The sequence below is a fragment of the Dasypus novemcinctus genome, chromosome 2 (genome assembly GCF_030445035.2).
Source record: "Dasypus novemcinctus isolate mDasNov1 chromosome 2, mDasNov1.1.hap2, whole genome shotgun sequence".
In the NCBI taxonomy this organism is placed as follows: Eukaryota; Metazoa; Chordata; class Mammalia; order Cingulata; family Dasypodidae; genus Dasypus; species Dasypus novemcinctus.
Window position 1 is genome coordinate 66,598,944 of NC_080674.1, and position 19,572 is coordinate 66,618,515.

General features: G+C 39.5%; 1 pseudogene; it reads right to left on the reverse strand.

Annotated features, from left to right (window-relative positions):
• Window positions 1-17,986: 17,986 nt before the first annotated feature.
• On the reverse strand, window positions 17,987-19,246 carry LOC101428492 (UPF0547 protein C16orf87-like; annotated as a pseudogene).
• Window positions 19,247-19,572: the final 326 nt, after the last annotated feature.

Genomic DNA, 19,572 nt, shown 5'->3' on the forward strand with positions numbered 1-19,572 from the left:
CCATGAGAGACACATGTCTGTACCTATTGGAAAACCAGGCAGCTCTTACTACGCTATGTTGCTATTGCTTTTTGGAATCGCATATTATAGTCCTCCATCATACATTCATACTTGCTTTCTTATCTTCATCTTTTCAGCTCTCTGACTCCCAGAAAAAGAACAGAGGGGTGGGATGGGAGTTAGGAAAATGGCTGACTAGCTCCCACCTCGCACAATGCAATTTGCTATGAGCCAGATGGAGACAGAGAACTCTGCAATTAGTTTAGCAGAGAAATCTGATTGTTCTCCCTTATCCATTCTGGCCCTCTTTCCCTAGTAAGAAGGTTTAGCTGGGCAATACTCTCCTAGAATAAAGACAACATTCCCCAGATTCCCCTCCACCTTGCCCAATGAACTGAGTTCTACCAGTGGCATGTAAGTAGAAGAGGCATGAATCTCTTTAAGAGACAGCTCGTCCATTCCCTTTGCCCCTTTCTTTATCCCATTCTCCATTCTACCATCCAACATTCTAATGGCTGCTCTAGACCATCCCCTAGGAGGAAGGAATGTCACATCCTAGGATTGGCAAAGCAGAAAATTGGAAAGAGCTTGGGTTCTCAAGGACTTTGTGGAGCAGAGCAGTCACAAGAGCATTATACTACATATCACTGGACTCTTAGATAAAAGAGAAATAAATGTCTAAATTTTATAAGCTGCTGTAATTTTATTCTCTACTTCATACACTGGGCCAAGTGGTAATTAATGTATGTGCTGGGAATTGTATTTTTGCATACACGTTCTGTTCAGAGTATCAAGGAATCAGATAATTGGGAGAGAAGAGTGCAACAATTCAGACTTTTTGCAAGTTGGACTAGAAAGTGTACCACCTTTATTTGCTCCTGTAATCCAAGGAGGAGAAGCCATCTAACTCAAGTAGATAGTGAGAAGGAACAAGGAAATGCCACTACACAGATTTGGCCAATACCAGATCTAGATCTTTCTCTTCTTATTTAAATAACTGAAAAAGTAAAATAAAGTAATTAAGGAATTCATTTATATAAAGTTTGAAACCAGGCAAAACTAATAGATGGTAATAGTGGTTACCTTGGTAGGGATGGTTGCTGGGAGAGAATATGAGAAGAGCTTCTTTGATGCTTCATTTGAGTGGTGGTTACAAAGATGTGTTCCTTTTTTAAAAAAAATCATAAATTTATAATTTATGCATTATTATGTATTACTATAAATAACACATTTATAAAAAATAAATATACATGAAAGAAAAAATTACTGAAGAATGAGAGAAAGCATTTCTTGCTGAAGCATACATCTGAAAACTGTTTGACAGGACAATCAGAAGAAAGTTTGATAAAGGTGTTTGGCATCACCAGTAAGACAAAAGGACTTATGTACTTTATCAAACAAGATCAGAAAACCATGAGTAGTAAACAGATAAGGATGAAAAGGAAGCTGTTTGGAATAAAAAAGCAAATAAAAAATACAATAGCAGAAGTAGAGTATACAACATAGCCTGAAAAGTGTACAATTGACAATGAGAGATGTACAAAACAAACTTGAGTTTTTGTGTTTTTTCCAGTGTGAGGCAGCAAACTAGCTAGCAAAAGACCAACTTGATTCCTCACCTTATGTCATTTGAAAAAGGCTCTTCTAAATAACACAGAAAATGGGCAAATAGAAAAAAATCAATGATAAATAAGGCTAGAGTATATGTTCCATACTCAAAATTACTCATATTTCTGAAAATGGATGCAGAACAACTGTACAAAACAGGTTAATATAGTTCAGAACAAAATTTCTCTGCATTGAAGAGAGACTTAAAATTTTAGATAAAAGAGTCTCATTCGATCAACAAAAAGAAAAAACATAGATGCAGCCTAGAAAATGATAAATGTAAAATATGGACAAAATAAAAATTTAAAAGCTTATTAGAAAAATAGAAGCTTGAGGAGACTATCCACCAGGCTTAAAGAATACATTTACAACAGAACAAAAAATCATGGTGGTCTCCAGTTCTTGTCTGCTATTCTATTAAATGATAATCAGGCAATATATGGAGGGAAATTTTCATTTTCAATTAAATTGTCATTCATGAATGACAGTAACAGAAAAGACATTCTATGACATGCAAGACTTAACTTCTTCCATCATTTATTTATTCCTTTATTCAGAATACATTTATTGAGTACTTATTATGTTAGGCCCTTGAAAATATTTACATGAAGGCATACTTCAGCTCTCTGAGTGATAAGGCAAAATAAGAACTCAAAAATGGGAGAAATTGCCATATAAAAGGACCAAGAGCTTTTGAACAGGGTTAAGATTGAATGACAATTGTAAAACTGACTACAAAAGTGTATGCAAAATAAAACAGAAAGATTAGAAATTAAAGATTGGGCTATAATTTCTTAGGCAAATGCAGACAGAAAAACAGGGTGGCAATATTAATTTCAAATAAAGTAGAGTTAAAACAAAAAACATTACAAAGGACAAGGAGGATCACACTCTTTTACAAGTGTGAACAATTATGAACTGTTATGTACTAAATAACAGCACCAAGAAATTATTTTAAAACTACTAAGTAATAGAAAGACAATAAAGTTATCTTTTTCATAAGTCAAGTAGACTTTCAAGTAAATGAAACAAGTTTCATGATTAAATAGTTAAATATAAACCATCTAGGGGGAAAATATAGGTTAAAATTAAATTAATTCGGGGAGTGGACTTGGCCCAGCAGTTAGGGCAACCGTCTACCACATGGGAGGTCCGCAGTTCAAACCCAGGGCCTCCTTGACCTTTGTGGAGCTGGCCCAGGCACAGTGCTCATGCGCGCAAGGAGTGCTGTGCCACGTAGGGGAGCCCCACACGCAAGGAGTGCACCCCATAAGGAGAGCCGCCCAGTGCCAAAGAAAGTGCAGCCTGCCTAAGAATGGCACCGCCCACACGGAGAAATGACACAAGATGACACAGCAAAAAAGAAACACAGATTCCCGTGCCGCTGACAACAACAAAAGCGGACAAAGAAGACGTAGCAAATAGACACAGAGAACAGACAACCAGAGTGGGGGGGAAGGGGAGATAAATAAATAAATCCTTAAAAAAAATTTAAATTAATTCTTGGAATGGACAATACCAGAAACAAGGGATGATATAACAAAGGGAAGGAAATTATAAAAGTTTGCCTATATAATTTTGAAATATGTAATTCAAAAGAATAAAATTAAAAGGCAAATCACATATGAGAAAAAGTTACAATAAATATGACAAAGGGCTAAGATCCCTAGCATATAAAGACCCCTTATAAAAAAATATCAGTGATGCTAACATTCTATGCCAGTGCTGTCCAATTGTAGTTAGCACCAATATTGAAATGATAATATTTTGGAATTATTTGGTTAAATTTTATTATTAAAATTTTATTATTCAGATGTATTTTTACCTGTTTCTGTCTACTTGTTTAACATGGTTACTAGAAAATTCAAAATTATATATGTCTCAAATTAGATCTCTATTGGACAGCACTGTTCTAGAATAATGGTCCAAAAAAAACCCAGAAAATTTGCAAAAGAAGGAATATAAATGGTTAATAAACTATGAAAACATCTTCTGCCTCACTTATAATGCAAGAAATTCAAATTAAAACCAGCTACTATTTTTTCTATCAAATTGTTGGGCAGAATTTATAATAAGGTTGAGTGTAACAGTTTGGTAATGGACAAAGGTGATGGTGACACAGCAATATGAATGAATTAATGGCATTGAAGTGTGAGTGTGAATGTGGTGGAAAGGAAAAAGTTTGGATCACCCATGATGATAGAAGTAAAGCTAGAGGATAAAATAAGCAGTTGTACAACTCGGGGAACTCTGGGATGGCCAAGGATTGTGGTTAAGAATACAATTATAAGAATGTTCTTTCAGGATCTATAACAAAAGTATGGCAGTAATATGGGCTGTTGATAGTGGGGTGATCCATGGGGAAAAATGCACTTAAATCTTACTTCTATAGGATATGAAAGTATCCTTGTTGCCATAGGTATGTTTTCTGGATAGATAGAGTCCCACATAGTAGGCAACAAAATATTAATTTCCCATCCCAGTGAGTCCTGCAACTTTCTTAAATAAAATGGAAAAAATCTCTGGAATATATAGGCAGTGCCTAATAAAAGAAAACAGGCCAATATGCTAAACCCTCACTCTCAATGCTTGTATGGGGGGACCCAGGGCCCAGACTCCCTCTAAGCCCTTAGCATGTAGCTGCCCGTGTGACCTAGACATAAGTTTAAAGTTAACAACTCTTCCCCAGGGGGGAAAGGATGTATAGATGATATCATAAACCATAATCTCCTCAGAGTGGTAAAAGTCATTCCTGTGTTAATGTCATCAGATCCCACATGTGCATGTCATGGGACCCTAGGAGAAACTCTGTTCTCATACCCTATGAAATGTCTTTGTTGGGAAACCCCTTATGTCATCCCTCATTTTCCTGTCTCTTTGTGGAGCACTACCTTCATTCTCCGGACCACTGCTACCAGAAACTCTTTCCTGTCTATAAGTCTAAATAAAGCTATGTCTGACTCAGTGCCAAGTGCATTGTTTGGTCCTATGGTGGCCCCAACCCATGCTTTTATGAGTTGGTCTGGAACATTGTACTTATGACTCCTATTCCTATAAAAATGAAATTAATTATAATTAATGCCTAAGAGTTACTCCTGAAAACCTCAATGAGACCTCTCTCTAAGCCAAACTCAGCAAATAAGCTGGAATGGGACATGACTCCTGGGGATGACTCCTGGGGATGAGCCACCCTGGCACCAATGGATTATTGGCAAGTGCTAACTAGTGATACATTTGGAAAAAGACCTTGACCAAAAGGAGGAAACATTAAATAAAAAAGATTTTTATGGCTAAGAGATTTCAAAGTGAGTCAGGAGGTCATTCTGGAGGTTACACTTTGCAGGTCCCAGAGTGATCTCACTAACTGCCACAGTAAACAAAGTCCCACACAAAAGTGCTCCAAAGGGCTCTATCTTTCCAGACACTATAGGAAAGGACACTATATCCTCATGAAATCAGCACCCCTTCGGCAGGCCCTATTTGGGAATATATGATAATCCATTTATCCAATATAACAAAGTTATACTTATTTATAATTTCCCTACTTACGATTCTTCTACTTTTAATTAAACCTATAATTATCACTATACCTGTTAAATATATGTCTCAGAGACTTAAATCTTTGGATTGTTCATAAGCCAATTGAGCCCTGAATCCTAGCAGAGTTGTGGCCAACTCCTACTCTCCACTTCTTCAAACCTGCCCTGGACAGCTAACAAAATGATGATGATGGACAAGTCCCATCCCCTCTAAAAAGGACTATCTACAACTGCAAGTAAAACAATTCCTTCTATCTGCCCCATAATATCTAAGCCCCCTCTCAGCCTGAAGCACAGTGGACATCACCCCAAATTCTTTAAGACTGAGGAATGAACAAACATAAAGGGAAAGTACAACAACGGACCAAAGTAGGTTTATTGTTATTGTAGTTATTACCATGTAGTAACAGAAGAACTAGTAACATTAATATAAAAATAGCATTACCAGGGGTTCAGAGGGGAGGGGAAAGAATGAATAGGTGGAACACAAGGCATTTTTAGGGTATTGAAATTGTTTTGTATGATACTACAATGACCAATACATGACATTCAAAGCCTATAAAACTGTATAATACAAGGTGTAAACCACAATGTGAACCACAGACCTTGGTTAGTAGTAGAGTTTCAATATTGGTACATCAATTATTACAAATGTACCACACTAAAGTAAGATGTTAATAATAGAGGAAATGTGTGTGTAGGTGGTAGTGGTAGGGTTATATGGGAATTCCATATACTTTGATGTAATTTTTCTGTACTCTAAAACATCTCTAAAAATAAAGTCTATTATTGCAAAAATAATATTCATTGTTAGCAAGAGCTCCATAAAATGAGCACTCTCATACGCTGCTGGTGGGATGAGAGTATAAGTTGATTCAATCTGGAAAACCTTAAATACATTTATACTCTTTGACTTGGTGTCTTTATTTCTAGGAATTCAGCCTAAATAAATAATATTTTAAAATGCAGTTAAAGTTTTATATATAAGGATAGTCATCACAGAGCTATTTCCAATAGTGAAAGACTGGAAACAACATAAATAGCCAACAATAGAGAAATTGTTAAATTAAAAATATATTTTGATGCCTCTACTTTGTTAATACTCTATAGCCTTAAAAACCCTTTCTCTAATATTATTTAGATGAGGAAAATGCTCACAACGAGTATAAAAAGCAGAGTGTATTATGCAATATAATAGTAAAAAATCATATAAATATATAGAGTATGCATATATTCATAAGCACTTTTGCTCATAAAGGTAGGATCATAATGGAAAGGGATACCAAAAAAAGATAATAAGTAGTTAACTCTGGGTGTTGGGATTATTTTATTTTCATCTTTACACTTACCTGTCCCCTCCCCCCTGCCAAATACTACTTTTAAAATCAGAAAAGAGCAATAAAATTTGCTGAAGTATCTAATTCCACATCAATCCTTGCCCTCTCTATTAGGTTTTAAGGTCCTCTATAATCTGGGTCTCTTTTCCTTTCCAAATTTATTTCTCACTACTCCCCATCAGTCATGTCTCAGTTCCCTCCATGAGATGTCATCCTCAAGCCCCTTTCCCTTAATGCAGTCTGACTTCCCGCTGAGCACCAAACAGTTTGGGGAACATTCACAAATGCTCCCATTTATCCTGCCTAACAATCCTGAAAGGTAGGTATTATTACCCATACTTTAATGATGGGGGGTAGGAGAAACTGTGTGTTTTCCACTAAACTACAATTTCCATCCCCATTTCTTCTGACCATCTACTATGCAAATGTTCCCATCCCGCCTCTGCCATTTACTTGCATAGAGACCTCGGAGACATTAACTTGTTTCAGACTCAGTTTCCTAGCTTATTAAGTGGTGGAATCAATAGTACAATATCACAGAGCTGTTGTGAACATAAACAGAAGCAACCAATGCAATCCAATTAGCACTGTGCCTGGTATATTATTATTATCACTATCAGCTAAGTCTTTCTTCTCCAATTCTCTCCAGCTCCTCCAAGATATGTCCTACCCTGCCTTCACAACATTCCTTGTCTTATAATGGTACTTAACTGCTTTGTAGGAGGAGTTCGCTTCAAATTCTCAACTATACTGCAAGCTCTGGCCAGATGGGGCAGTGTTTTCTCTTCTTCATCTCCCAATGTACCAAGTGCCATGGAGCGATCTCACAAAATGGGCTCGATTAATATCTAATCATTTGACTAGTCTGTAGCATTGTTTCTTATGCTAACTCCTGAGCAAATTGTTCCATAAAATCTGGTGCAGGGTAAGCAGCTGACCATGTGGATTTGATGGGGTCTCCCAGAATTGTTCTTACTTGCCCACCGAAGAGTAGGAGAGCCCCATCCATTGTATTCAGGCAAACCTAAACAATCTGCCTGTTGCCACTGGGATGCATATACACACTGCATTCATTATTACAGCTCTAGAGAAACAATTTTCTAGTTAACTACTTTCATCTCCTTCCCATACTGACCCCCAAACACCACAACATAAATTTCATTGAGATACAACACTAATCAAAAAAACAAACTCAGGTATTTCTTCCTGAAAGTTAGACCTGTCCTTGGGTCTCCTAATCTCCTACAACACCAGTGACTACAAGACTCATCCCCAGGTAGTCATAATCCAAGATCTTTTTAACTTTCCAAGAAAAAAAAAATCAGCTGTATTAAAATAGTATGTTTAGTGCACGGAAAAGGAATTACCTTTGGGATAATAGAAAAATTAATCATCCAGAATATTTCATCCCAAATAGATTCAACTAATATTTTCTGAGTTATCTGCTTTGCTCAGAAAATATTTGTTCTTTACCTTCTGCGTGCCCATCTTCTTCTTTCCCTATCTCCCACTCCTGAAATGACTCAGAATCTCACTTTCATCCTCAAGCATGACTCCCTTGAAACAGCTTAGTTAAGAATGATGTGGACTCAGAAGGTAATCGATAAATATTTGCTGATATAACGAATTGGAAAGGAAACCCTTTCTTGGGTTTCCTGAAGCCTTTAACCCATGATACAACAAGGGAGAAACATTCATTGGCCCCTGGGAAGCAGGACTCTCCAAAGCTATGAAATCTCACGGAAGTAGAGAGGAATTCCTTACTGGACAAGCCACACACCTACTTGCACCCAGGGCAAAGAAACACTTGTGGAGTAATACTTTTGGAGTGTCTTTTCAAGAGTGTCCCCAAGGAGCCATCGGAGATCTACCCCCAGAACATGTTTTCTGTGCTGCTCATTACATTCATGTTTCTAGTCAAAGTGCTATCAGGAAATGTTAACTTACTCTCCCCTTGTGGTGGGAAGGTGGAAGAAATAGTGGCCCTTGGGAAACAGCGTAACAGAATTCCACTGGTGAAGGCATATTCATTCCACGGTTGAGGGACTTTCCACCTCTGGGTCTGAAAGGTCATCTCCTGATACAGTAATCCAATAAGTGGCAGGTATTTTTAGTTTTATGTGCAAAGATGACTGTGTAACATTTAGAGGACAATAAACCCCAGACCCATGTGATTCTGTTAGAGCTTCCTTACTAGGCAGTAGGCATCATTCAGGCACTACAAGCCTAGCATTATCAGGAAATGATTCAGAAATGCAAACTGCATGAATTCTGCTACAAGTGGTATTTATTACATCAAAAGAGAATTGTTTTCCCTTTTACGGTATCTAAGATACCCATTTTTTAAAAACGTTTTAACAGCACATTACAAATTACTTTGAGTTGGGAAATGCTCCTTGCCAGGGAGAGGTGGAGTGCACTAGTTATTTGGTCCTGAGTCCTGATCAGGACACTGTTTATTTGGGTAACTACATTCTTCTATCAGCAAGGCCTGGGGACTTTACTATTAATCCCAAATGTAAATCCCAGTTGGAGTTGCCTCTTATAAAAGGCGATTATTATTTAACTCTTATGTTCACAGCACTTCTTGTAAATCCCTCCAATAACGGAGAATAAAGCTCCTATTGGCAATGTTATCTCACCTTGGAAACTCCAGTCACCCGCTCATGTGATCTAAATTACTGCACCCTTGACCTCCACCTCTACCTCCTCTATCTCCCCTGGGGGTCAGACTCCCCCAGAAAACACCTGGGCATTTGGCCTGAAGCTTAACTTGTACCAATTTTAGAGGAGAGGAAGAGGGTGGGCAGGGCAACCTGAGAGCATGCCCTCTCCTGCCTTAAGTATTGCTGTCCGTGCAGGGATGTGAATTAAGAGTTATACATACTGGATTTGGATTGCCAGATCTAGCAAAACAAACAGAAATATCGTGGGGGACATAATTACACTAAAAAAATTGTTCACTATTTATCTGAAATTCAAACTGAACTGGGCGCCCTTATTCTGTCTGGCAACCCTATACTGAATAGACAGACCAAACATGGACCAAACACTGACTGTGGAAGATGGAGGCCCTCAGAGGCCTGAAGGGAAAGGTTCTTCAGGTTTCTTTTCTAGGGTGTCTTCCAGTACCCAAAGCAGAAGTGAAGAGTCTGTGAAACCAGGAAGGCAAGGACTGGGCTGTCCCATAAGCCTGGCCAACTGTGGGGGAGGAATGCATGTGAAATGGAGACAGAGGGTAGGTGCAAGGAAGCGGGACCTAAGCTCCACTTGCTCTTCCTACAGATTCCCTCTCTTATTCCTTCCTCTTTCTCTTGGTGCCCTCTTGTCCCGCACCCCTCCTCCCCACCCTCAAAGAAACTAAAATAACCAAAAAAAAAAAAACCCTCCTTAACCGTGGTTTTTGATGAAGTGTAAATGTGATTAAAGCAGTTAACCCTCTGGTGCGAGGTGTGCAATGAATGTTTAACGTTATTTGCAGGCGCACACATCGCACCCGGGGCAAACGCACATCCCAAAGCTGGGAAGTTTCGGGGAGACTGCGCTGGAAGCCGGGAGCTCCTGGCCTTGGGGCACCTTCAGGAAACCCGCACGCGGCCTCTCAGCAGCCGGCGCCGAGAGACCTGTCTGGGGTCTGTCTGGGGTCTGTCTGGGGCCTGTCTGGGACTTGTCTGGAGCCTGGGCCGCGGCGGGTCCCCCCGGGGACCCCTGGAGCAGGAAGGTGCCCAGCCCGCCGGCCCCCACCTCCGCGCGGCCCAGCGGCTGCTGTTTATTAAACCAGCTCACACAGTGTTTGGAATAAAAATAGGAGCTTTTCAGTAGCAGCGGCGCAGGCACCCTCGCCCTGGAAAGTTCTGGGATGGCCGGGGTCTCCCGGGGCACCGGCACACTGTCCTGTCTGGTTTTGATTTCCCTCTCCCTCGCTTCCATTGTCTGCGTCCCCGGGATGAAACTTCCTCGACGCGCACCCGGCTGCCAGGTGGGCCCTACCTGCCACCCCCCCTCGCTGCTCGCGGCCTCGCCCGCTGGCAACCGGCACATCCATCTCGGGTTTTCTTTCCTCCCGAGACAGCCGAGGAAACCTCAGGTGGGTTTCCATGTCAACCTTCGCTTAATCCAAACATTTGCCTTTCTCAAAGGCAGTTTAACCTCTGCCACCGACTACATCCTTAGAGTTGCAGAAGATTTTTTTTTCAAGGCTGAATAAAAAGACTAGAGTTTTCAAAAGGCCCAGGCTTCTGGGGGTTTCTATTCACAGGGTGATAACATATCTTGAAACAGTATATTTATCATTTGTTTCGTTTCACATTTTATTCTTGAAAACTTAAACAGTAATAGCTGAGAGCTATGACAACACTTAGGTAAGGAGAGGGGCTAGAGCAGAGAGAAAAGGAGAATTGCCAACAGAGAAGCAGCCCCTAGTTGCTACTTCTTTAAGGCTGTCACTGCTCAGCAGGCCAGAGAGCTGCAGCAAGCTGCAGCATCTTTAATTCTGGGCATTCCCTGGCCTCCCCACGTCCAAGGTTTACTTCTGCAAGCTTAGCTGCAGTTTTTCACAGATACTTGCTCTGGTCTTGGGCCACCCTCCCCTGTAAGAGACCTCCTGGGATGGAAGCTTGGGGGAGAACACGTGGTGAACCCAGGTTCCAAGCTTTGGAACAGGCCAGCTGGAAGTAAGAAGATAACCTGTTGAGATAAGAGATTTACCAAGGCCAGGGTGCACTGTGGGGGTGGGGAGGAGAGCTGGAGGGGCGGATCTCCACATGTCCAGCCATCAGATGTTGAAACTGGGAGGAAATATATTGGTCTAGTGAGACCACACGTGGAATACCGTGTTCCTCATCGCATCGCAAGGAAGATGCACATAATGAGTTGGCTGCTGCTCAGAGAAGAGCAATTAGGATGATTAAGGGGCCAGAAGGAGTGACTTAGAGGGAGAGATTAAACGGATTAAACATGTATACCTTGGCTTAGCTCAGAATAGAGGGAATGTGGAAACTCTATAAGCATCCTCAGAATAAAAACATAAGGAGAATGTGGAATTGTTTTGCATGGTCCCTGAGGGATATAACTGGAAGTAATAGGATGGAAGAAAAGAAAACTTGACCTATTGGAGAAAGCTGCTGAACAGTCCCAGATACCAGATGTGTCAGAGGCTCACACCTAACGTTTTCTAAAACAGAGTCAATAGAGGGAGTCATAAATTGATAGGAGAGAAATCAGTTTATGTAACAGTGGCTGGCCCCAAGGGATGCTTTGGAGGGAAAAATAAAATAAAATAAATAATTACCACAGGACTATTTCTTTTGGAGAGTATAGAAACCTGTGAAGGCTCCCTAGTAACTAAAGGTTATTATCGGATGTCTTGGACTGGCAGGCAAGGCTTACCTTGCTGAGTTTACCCTTCTAAAATTATCTCCTACCAATCCTCAACATAAGCATGTCTCCTGAATGTTCCTGATGTATGTCCTCTGTTCATGAAATTCTCCAACCTGTAAATCCTTTCCCTGCACTGTCCAACTAGTTAAATCTTACCCATTTTTATGCTCCATTCAATCCTGTTTCCTCTGGCTACCCTGATCCACAATGACCCCTCTCCCTCCTTCCCACCTAGAACTCATTTTGGTACCAGTCACATGCTATTTGCATCATTAGCTGATGTGTTCTGGCCATCTTGTCTCCTCAGAGAGATGGCAAGTTCAAACATGGGCAAACATGTCTTCTCTCTTCCACTCTCCCACCAAGTTTTTGATCCTATTGTTCCAGCTCTTCTAATCAGTGAATCAGAATTCATACGATAATAGCATTCTTTCCTGATTTCTTCCTCCCTACAGCTGCAGCTTAGTTTTTTTCCTGTCTTTCCTTTCAGTGTTGGTGTTCCCCACGTTCTTCTTCAGTCTACCTCTTTTCTCACTCTACATTTTCTCTGGAAGATTGCATGCGGGTTTGCTTTGCACATCACAGCGCTGATGATTCCCCAATCTCTCTCTAGCCCAGCTGTATCTTCTGAGCACCAGGCCTGGAATTAGGTATCTCAAATTAGATGTCCCACTCCTTCTTCAAGACTTACCACCATGAGGACGAATCTGCACTCATTGTGTTCTCTGTTAAATTTGTTTCTACTCCTGGTTCCTGTTTCAGAGAATACCCTCAGCACCCTCCCAGTCACCCAAGCTAGACGGCCGTCATCCTTGGCTTACTCCTGCCCCTCCTCTGAAACTAATCTATCACCAAATTCAGTTAATTCTACTGAAATCAGGGGCCTTGTGTCTTCCCAGGACTGCCTACATTTCCCTACTGCTGATCTTGCACCAGTCCTTCCCTCTGCACCACCGGCATGAGCATGGCCCTTAGACAGGGTACCTTTCCCCTTGTCCATAGAGATGAGACAGATGTGAGCACATGATCCCCGCCCAGCCAATCATAGTCCTTCCTGGTATTGTAGATTCTGAATGTCCCTTAATCAGAGGCTGTAGGCATGCGATTTTAGAGCCAGCAACAGATCATGTACCCTACCAGGCCTGAGAGAGTGAATAGCCAACTTTCAGAGATAAGCCGAGATGAGAACAAAAATAGAACATCCTGGCAGCATTGCACTTCCCCAAGCCAGCCGCTGCAGGGCCAGCAGTGCCCTTGCCTTTCTGCGACTGGGTTCTCAGAGCCAAAAAGCTCCCCACATTTTTTTTTGAAAGAGGTACCAAAATTTGAACCCAGGACCTCGTACGTGGGAAGCAGGGGCTCAGCCACTATGCTACATCCACTCCCCAGTTGCCCACTTTTAACTGAGCTTCTCTGACGTGCTTTCCGTCCTTTGAAAGAATTCTGACTAATATAATAAATCAAATCTGTCATATTTCTCTCTTCATTCTTTATGCACCACCATCAGTTCCTTCCAGGCTACTGAAAGAGCCTCACTCTTTCTGCAAATAGCCTAATTTCCTTTTATTTCATCTTCTCTTCACAGGTGCCATGACCTTTTTAAAATACAAATCATAATCAAGCCAATCCCGATCTGAAAGTCCTAAGTCCTTTCCAAGGTTTTCAAGGCCCTCCACATCCACACTCCTGTTTACTCCCCTCATCCCATCTCTTGCACTCCCAACTGTAGTGTTCCTGAGTTTCCCCCAGGCCCTCCCCTGCACAGAACTCTTTCTCACTTTGGGGCCTTCACACATGGTGTTCATTCTGCACAGACCACTCTTCACCTTCTGCAATGCATCCTTAAATTCAAAGCATAAAGATAACTTTGTCAGGGAGGCTTCCTCTGACCTCCAAAATGAGTTAGATATTCTGTATTGCCTTGATCACAACACTACTCAAAACATTTCTTATTACAGTTACAGTAAGTACTTCATAAGTGGCTTACCTTTTCCCACTAGTCTATACTCCCCTGAGGTCAAGCCCACATCTTAGGATCTCCAGAATCTAGTACAGTGCCAGATAGTGAATTAATGATACCAGTTACTACCTAGTCACTGATGGCTCTCAGGTGTCTATTTCTAGACTCTCTCTCTTGGGTTCCAGAGTACTTACACATCTCAATCTGCTCCTTTTCCAAGGGACCGTATCCTCCTAGGAGTATAATCTAGAAGTCTGGGGTCACTTTTTGACCCCTCTTTTCTTCTTCAAAATCCATTCACCGAGGCTTGTTAGTTATCCCTTCCACTCTCCATCTCTGCCATCCCTGACTGGATAGAAATAGTAACCTTCTCGCTCGTCTTCTTGACTAACTGCATCACTCACTTCAATTCATTCTCTCCATTGCTGCCAGAAACATCTTTTAAAAATGCAAAGCCCCTGGTGTTGCTCTACTTCTTAAAGTCCTTCAAGATAGTCACTCTCTTTAATGATCTGGCCCCAGCTGACATTTCCTACCTCATCTTCAGCCCCTCTGGGCGTGCACAGCCCTGATACCTCCGTGCTATTCCTGAGAGTTCTCATTTCCTTTCATGCCTCTATACCTTTGCCTTTGTAATTCCCTGTGCTTGGAATGTTCTTCCTCCCTTGTCAGTCTGGCCAGTTTAAGGCAGCTGCAATCTGGTTAGCTCGTCGTGACTTCCTTTAGCAGATTTAAAGTTGTCTTCCGTTGTCTTCTAATGCTGGCCTATAGGTAAGAATAATAATTACAGTAATGGTAATAAAATGTATCATGCATATACTTGTACTAGTCCTTTTGCTATAATCATTAGCTCTAGATGAATCATTATTTCCAATATAGAAATTAGGAACTGAGGTAGAGTTTAAGTGACTTGTCAAGTCTTCATGGTTAATAGTAAGTTCCCAGTGTCAGAATTCAAACCCAGGTCTCGCTGGTTGAAAGGTCTGTGCTCAGGTCCATTACACCACGTTGCTTTCTGAACCTCTGTTACTACACTTGCGTGTGTCTTTTCCTTTATCACTATATATGTGGTTTATGTTTCTGCCTGTCCTATGAGGGAATAATTTGAAAGCAGGACCTATGGCTTTTCACATCTGATTCTCAGTCCCTGGCATATGGCAGACAATTGTAAATGTTTTTTGAATGGATGAATACATCAGTGAATATAAGGGGAGAAGTGAGACTATTCTGTGACTTGACATAGACAAAACTGTGACAAAGGCAAGCTTTCCTCAGTCCCTGTGTCCGTGCATTCACTTTTGCTTTCCATTCTTGGGAATGATCCAGAACTACAGAGTGCAGGTGAAGGCAAATGAGTCAAAGATTATGGGGAACGTGTTCAGGGCAATGGCGCACAGCTCACATGGGATTTAGGTTCTTAAGCCAAGACGTGATGTGAAAATCATGCAGAGTCAAATTCCCCCTTGATATTTCCTTAGAAAGATGTGATGTCGAGACCAACGTCATTATTTTTTAGTAAGTCCAACACAACCAGGTTTGCCACAAAGGTTCAAATATACTATTGTTTCTTGATCTGAACCCTGACAAAGCAGTTGGCTTGCATTTTGGGGTTATATTGTGTGGAAAATATTGTATTTTTATATACCAAGCTGTCAATCAGTATGACAAGGTGCTCACAGTATAAGTTGTCTATGGGAATGGAAACTAATAGAACCATCAATTTATTTTTCCCATTTGACTTTCATTCAAAGACACCCTTTTAGTGAATGGAAAGGCAAGGGGAATCATCCATTATTTAAATGGTAAGTTTATTTGCCTAGCCTTTTTTGTTTGCTTAATATATGATGAATCACCTTTATTGTAAATAATACAATCAAATAAAATTATGCAGTTTCAAATTTGGAATGCATAGTTTGCATACCTGTTTAGTCAACTTCAATTTGATTTGCAGGAAAATCTTTAACTTTACAAAGTCAATTAAATAATCTTTCACGTCATGAATTAAGGATAAAAATGTCTTCCTTGTCTTTTAGTCACGTTTAACTTATTTTTTTTAATTGGACTTTTGGAGTTTTTTCATAAAATTCACCTTATTAACCATCTTAAAGTCTACAATTCAGTGGTCTTTAGTACATTTACAATGTTTGTAACTATCATTACTGTCTAATTCCAAATCATTTTTATAATTCCCAAAAGAAACCACACACCAATTAAGTAGTCTTTCCCCATTCTCTCCTCCCCTCAGCCCCTGGCATCTACCAATCTGCTTTATTTTCTCTATGGAGTTGCCCATTCTGGACATTTATAGATATGGAATCATATATGGGGCTTTTTGTGTCTGGATACTTTCACTTAACATAATGTATTCAAAGTTCACCCATGCTGTAGCATCTTCATTTCTTATTTACAACTGAATAATATTACATTGTATGGTTATAGCACATTTCATTTATCCATTCATCAGTTGATAGACATTGAGTTGTGCCCACTTGTTGGCTATTAGGAATAATGCTGCTGTAAACATTCATGCACGAGTTTTTGTTTTAACCCTGTTTTTAATTCTCTTGGGTATATACCTAGGAGCAGCATTTTAATTATTAACAACTTGCATAGTGTGATACATTTGTTACAATTCATGAAAGAATATTATAATATACTATTAACTATAGTTCATAGTTTACATTACATTTCACTGTTTGCACTCTATAAATCTATGTTTTTGTTTGTTTTAAAATTTTTATTCCAATAACATATAAACAAACTAAAATTTCCTGTTTTGATCACATTCTCTGAATTTGGCACTGTTAATTACATTCACAATGTTTTGCTACTGTCATCACCATTTGTTACCAAAATTCTTCCATTACCCCAAATAGAAATTCTGTACAATTTAAGCATTAACTCTACCTTCCCTATCCCTACCCCAGGTAACCTGTATTCTAGTTTGTGACTCTGAATTTTTTTATATCAGTCAGGTCATAAACTATTTTTCCTTTGGGGTATGGCTTATTTCATTCAGTATGATGTCCTCATGGTTTATCCACAGTGACACATGTAGCAGAACTTCATTTCTTTTCATGGCTGAATAATATTCCATTGTTCGTATATACCAAGTTTTGTTTATCCATTCATCTGTGATGGACACTTGGATTGCTCCCTCTTTTGGTGGTTGTGAATAATATCACTATGAAAATTAGTGGAAAATACCTGTTCAAGTCCCTGCTTTCAATTCTTTTGGATAAATACCTAGAAGTGGGATTGCTGGGTCATATGGTAATTCTATATTTAGCTTTCTGAGTAACCACCAAACTGGCTTCCGCAGAGACTGTACTATATTACATTCCCACCAACGTGAAAGAGTGTTCCTATCTCTCCACATTGCCACCAACATTTGTACTTTTTGTTTTTGTAATAGTAGCCATTCTAGCAGATGTGAAATGGGATCTCATTGTGGGTTGTTTTTTTTTTTTTTTGAGAGCAGAAAAGTTTTTATTTTAAACCAATAAATAAATTACATTCAGGGAAAAAGTACATATATCTGAAGTATATTTCCTTTTTAAAATAGGGTATTTATAAATTTCCAAACTGTCTAGAAAGTTTCCAAATTTCCAAAACAGAGCTCACACCTTAAATCATAAAAATAAAAGCCAAGGGAAAAAAATCAATTTAAGACAAAATTTAGTTTTTATTCTTAATTCCCCATTCAATAAAATATCAATTGCCAATTTATTAAAGATAAACAAACTGTATATATGTAATCTGTGCTGAAAGTAAATATAGATTTTTAAAAGTCTCTCTTTCTGAAAGTATTTAAAATTTTGTCTCTCTAGGGGCAAACATGAAAACTATTTTTCATACCTCCACCCCCACCCATTAACCCTTTAACATCCATCAGCATTTTTTTAAAAAAGGTAAACACACTTATATTCCAAACACAAAACACTGACAGTGCTCCTTGGTAAACAATGAAATGCCAGAATAATCCCAGCCTACAGTTTTGCTCCCAAAGTATAGCACAGGTTAAATGATATGGAGGCTCAATAGGGGGAAAAAATCAATGGCTCTTACTGATGCAGTCAAAATGCTCCTGAGAGCTCCTAACTGTTTGACAATTTACTAAAGTAATCTTGAAGAAAGTTTCAACAGATTTTTGCAGACAAGTGTCATAGAATAAGTCTTTGATTGATAATTTTTCTATTTTTTTCTACCAAGGTGACTGAAAACACTAAAGCCTTTTTATCAGTGAGGTTAGCATAGGTGTCAATTTCCTTTTCCTCTTTCTCTATTTCTTCCTCATGTCTGTTGGCAAATGCACCTTTAGGTCTTTCTCTTCCTCATCTGATATGATCTGAATGGCTGTTACTCTGAGACCTCTTTCTTTTTCTAAATCCTTATTTACAGTAGAATTTAACTTCTCTTGCCTAACTCTCTCCATTTGGCTCCTCTTGGCCTCACACTTGTTTTCTGTAGAAGGTTGTGATTTCTCTGAATGTTTTGCATTTAAAAGTTTTCTGTTAGAGATTGAGAGGTGAGGAATTTTCTTGTTTGTCTGTTTTTTTATTATATTTCTATTATGGAAATAATGAAAATGCTTTACTAATTGTGGAAGTTTGATATTGTTTATGAATCTCAAAAATAGATATTGGAATATGTTTGTAAACTGGTCTGTCCCTCCAGGCATATTATATTGTATTCAGAGGTTTCACTTTTACTTGATTAAATAATAATTAAGGCTTTGATTGGGCCACATCAGTAGGATGTTGCATCCCTCCGTCTTGGTGGGTGGCGACTCACAGAGAAAAAACACGGCAGAGAACAGAGTTGGGAGTTCTGAGCTGGAGCCCAGGAAATAAACACACAGAGAAGTAGATCCAGCAGAGGCCCTGGGAAGAGAGGTGAGCCTTTCACCTGATCATCTACAGCTAGTTTTGTGGAGAGAGCAAAGCAGCTGGGCCTAGGGAGAAGCAAGCCCTGGGGAGAGAGGAACCCAGGAAGCCTGAACCCTTGCTGATGTCAGCAGCCATCTTGCTCCAACACATGGCAACAGACTTTGATGAGGGAAGTAACTTACTCTTTATGGCCTGATAACTGTAAACATCTACCCCAAATAAATATCCTTTATAAAAGCCAACAGGTTTCTGGTATTTTGCATCAGCACCCCTTTGGCTGATTAATACACTAATGGTAGAAGTGATGAACACACAACTATGTGATTATACCAAATACCATTGATTGTACTCTTTGGATAAACTGTATGCTTTAATAATACATATCAATAAAATTGATTTATTTTTAAAAAAAACATTTTCTGCTAATAAATATGTAACCACAGGGAAAGATTTACATGCAATAGAAACCTGTTGGTTGCACTCGGGGTATGATTTGATGACCATCTTCACTTTCTTGGCTCGAGTTGCAGACATGCTCCTCTCTTCCCCATGGCTGCTGCAGCAGCAGCTGGGACTCCTACCCTCATTCTTAAACTGCTGGGTGCCTGTCTGCCCCATCCCCATTCCTCATTGTGGTTTTTTTGTTTGTTTGTTTGTTTCATTTTGGTTTTGATTTGCTTTTCCCTGATGGCTAATGAAGTCAAATGACTTTTCATGTGCTCTTTGACCATTTGTATATCTTCTTTGGAGAAATATTTTGTAAATGCCCTTTGAGTTCTTCTTTGACCCATTGGTAATTTGAGTGTTTTTAAATTTTTACATATTTGTGAATTTTCTAGATTTTCTTCTATTATTGATTT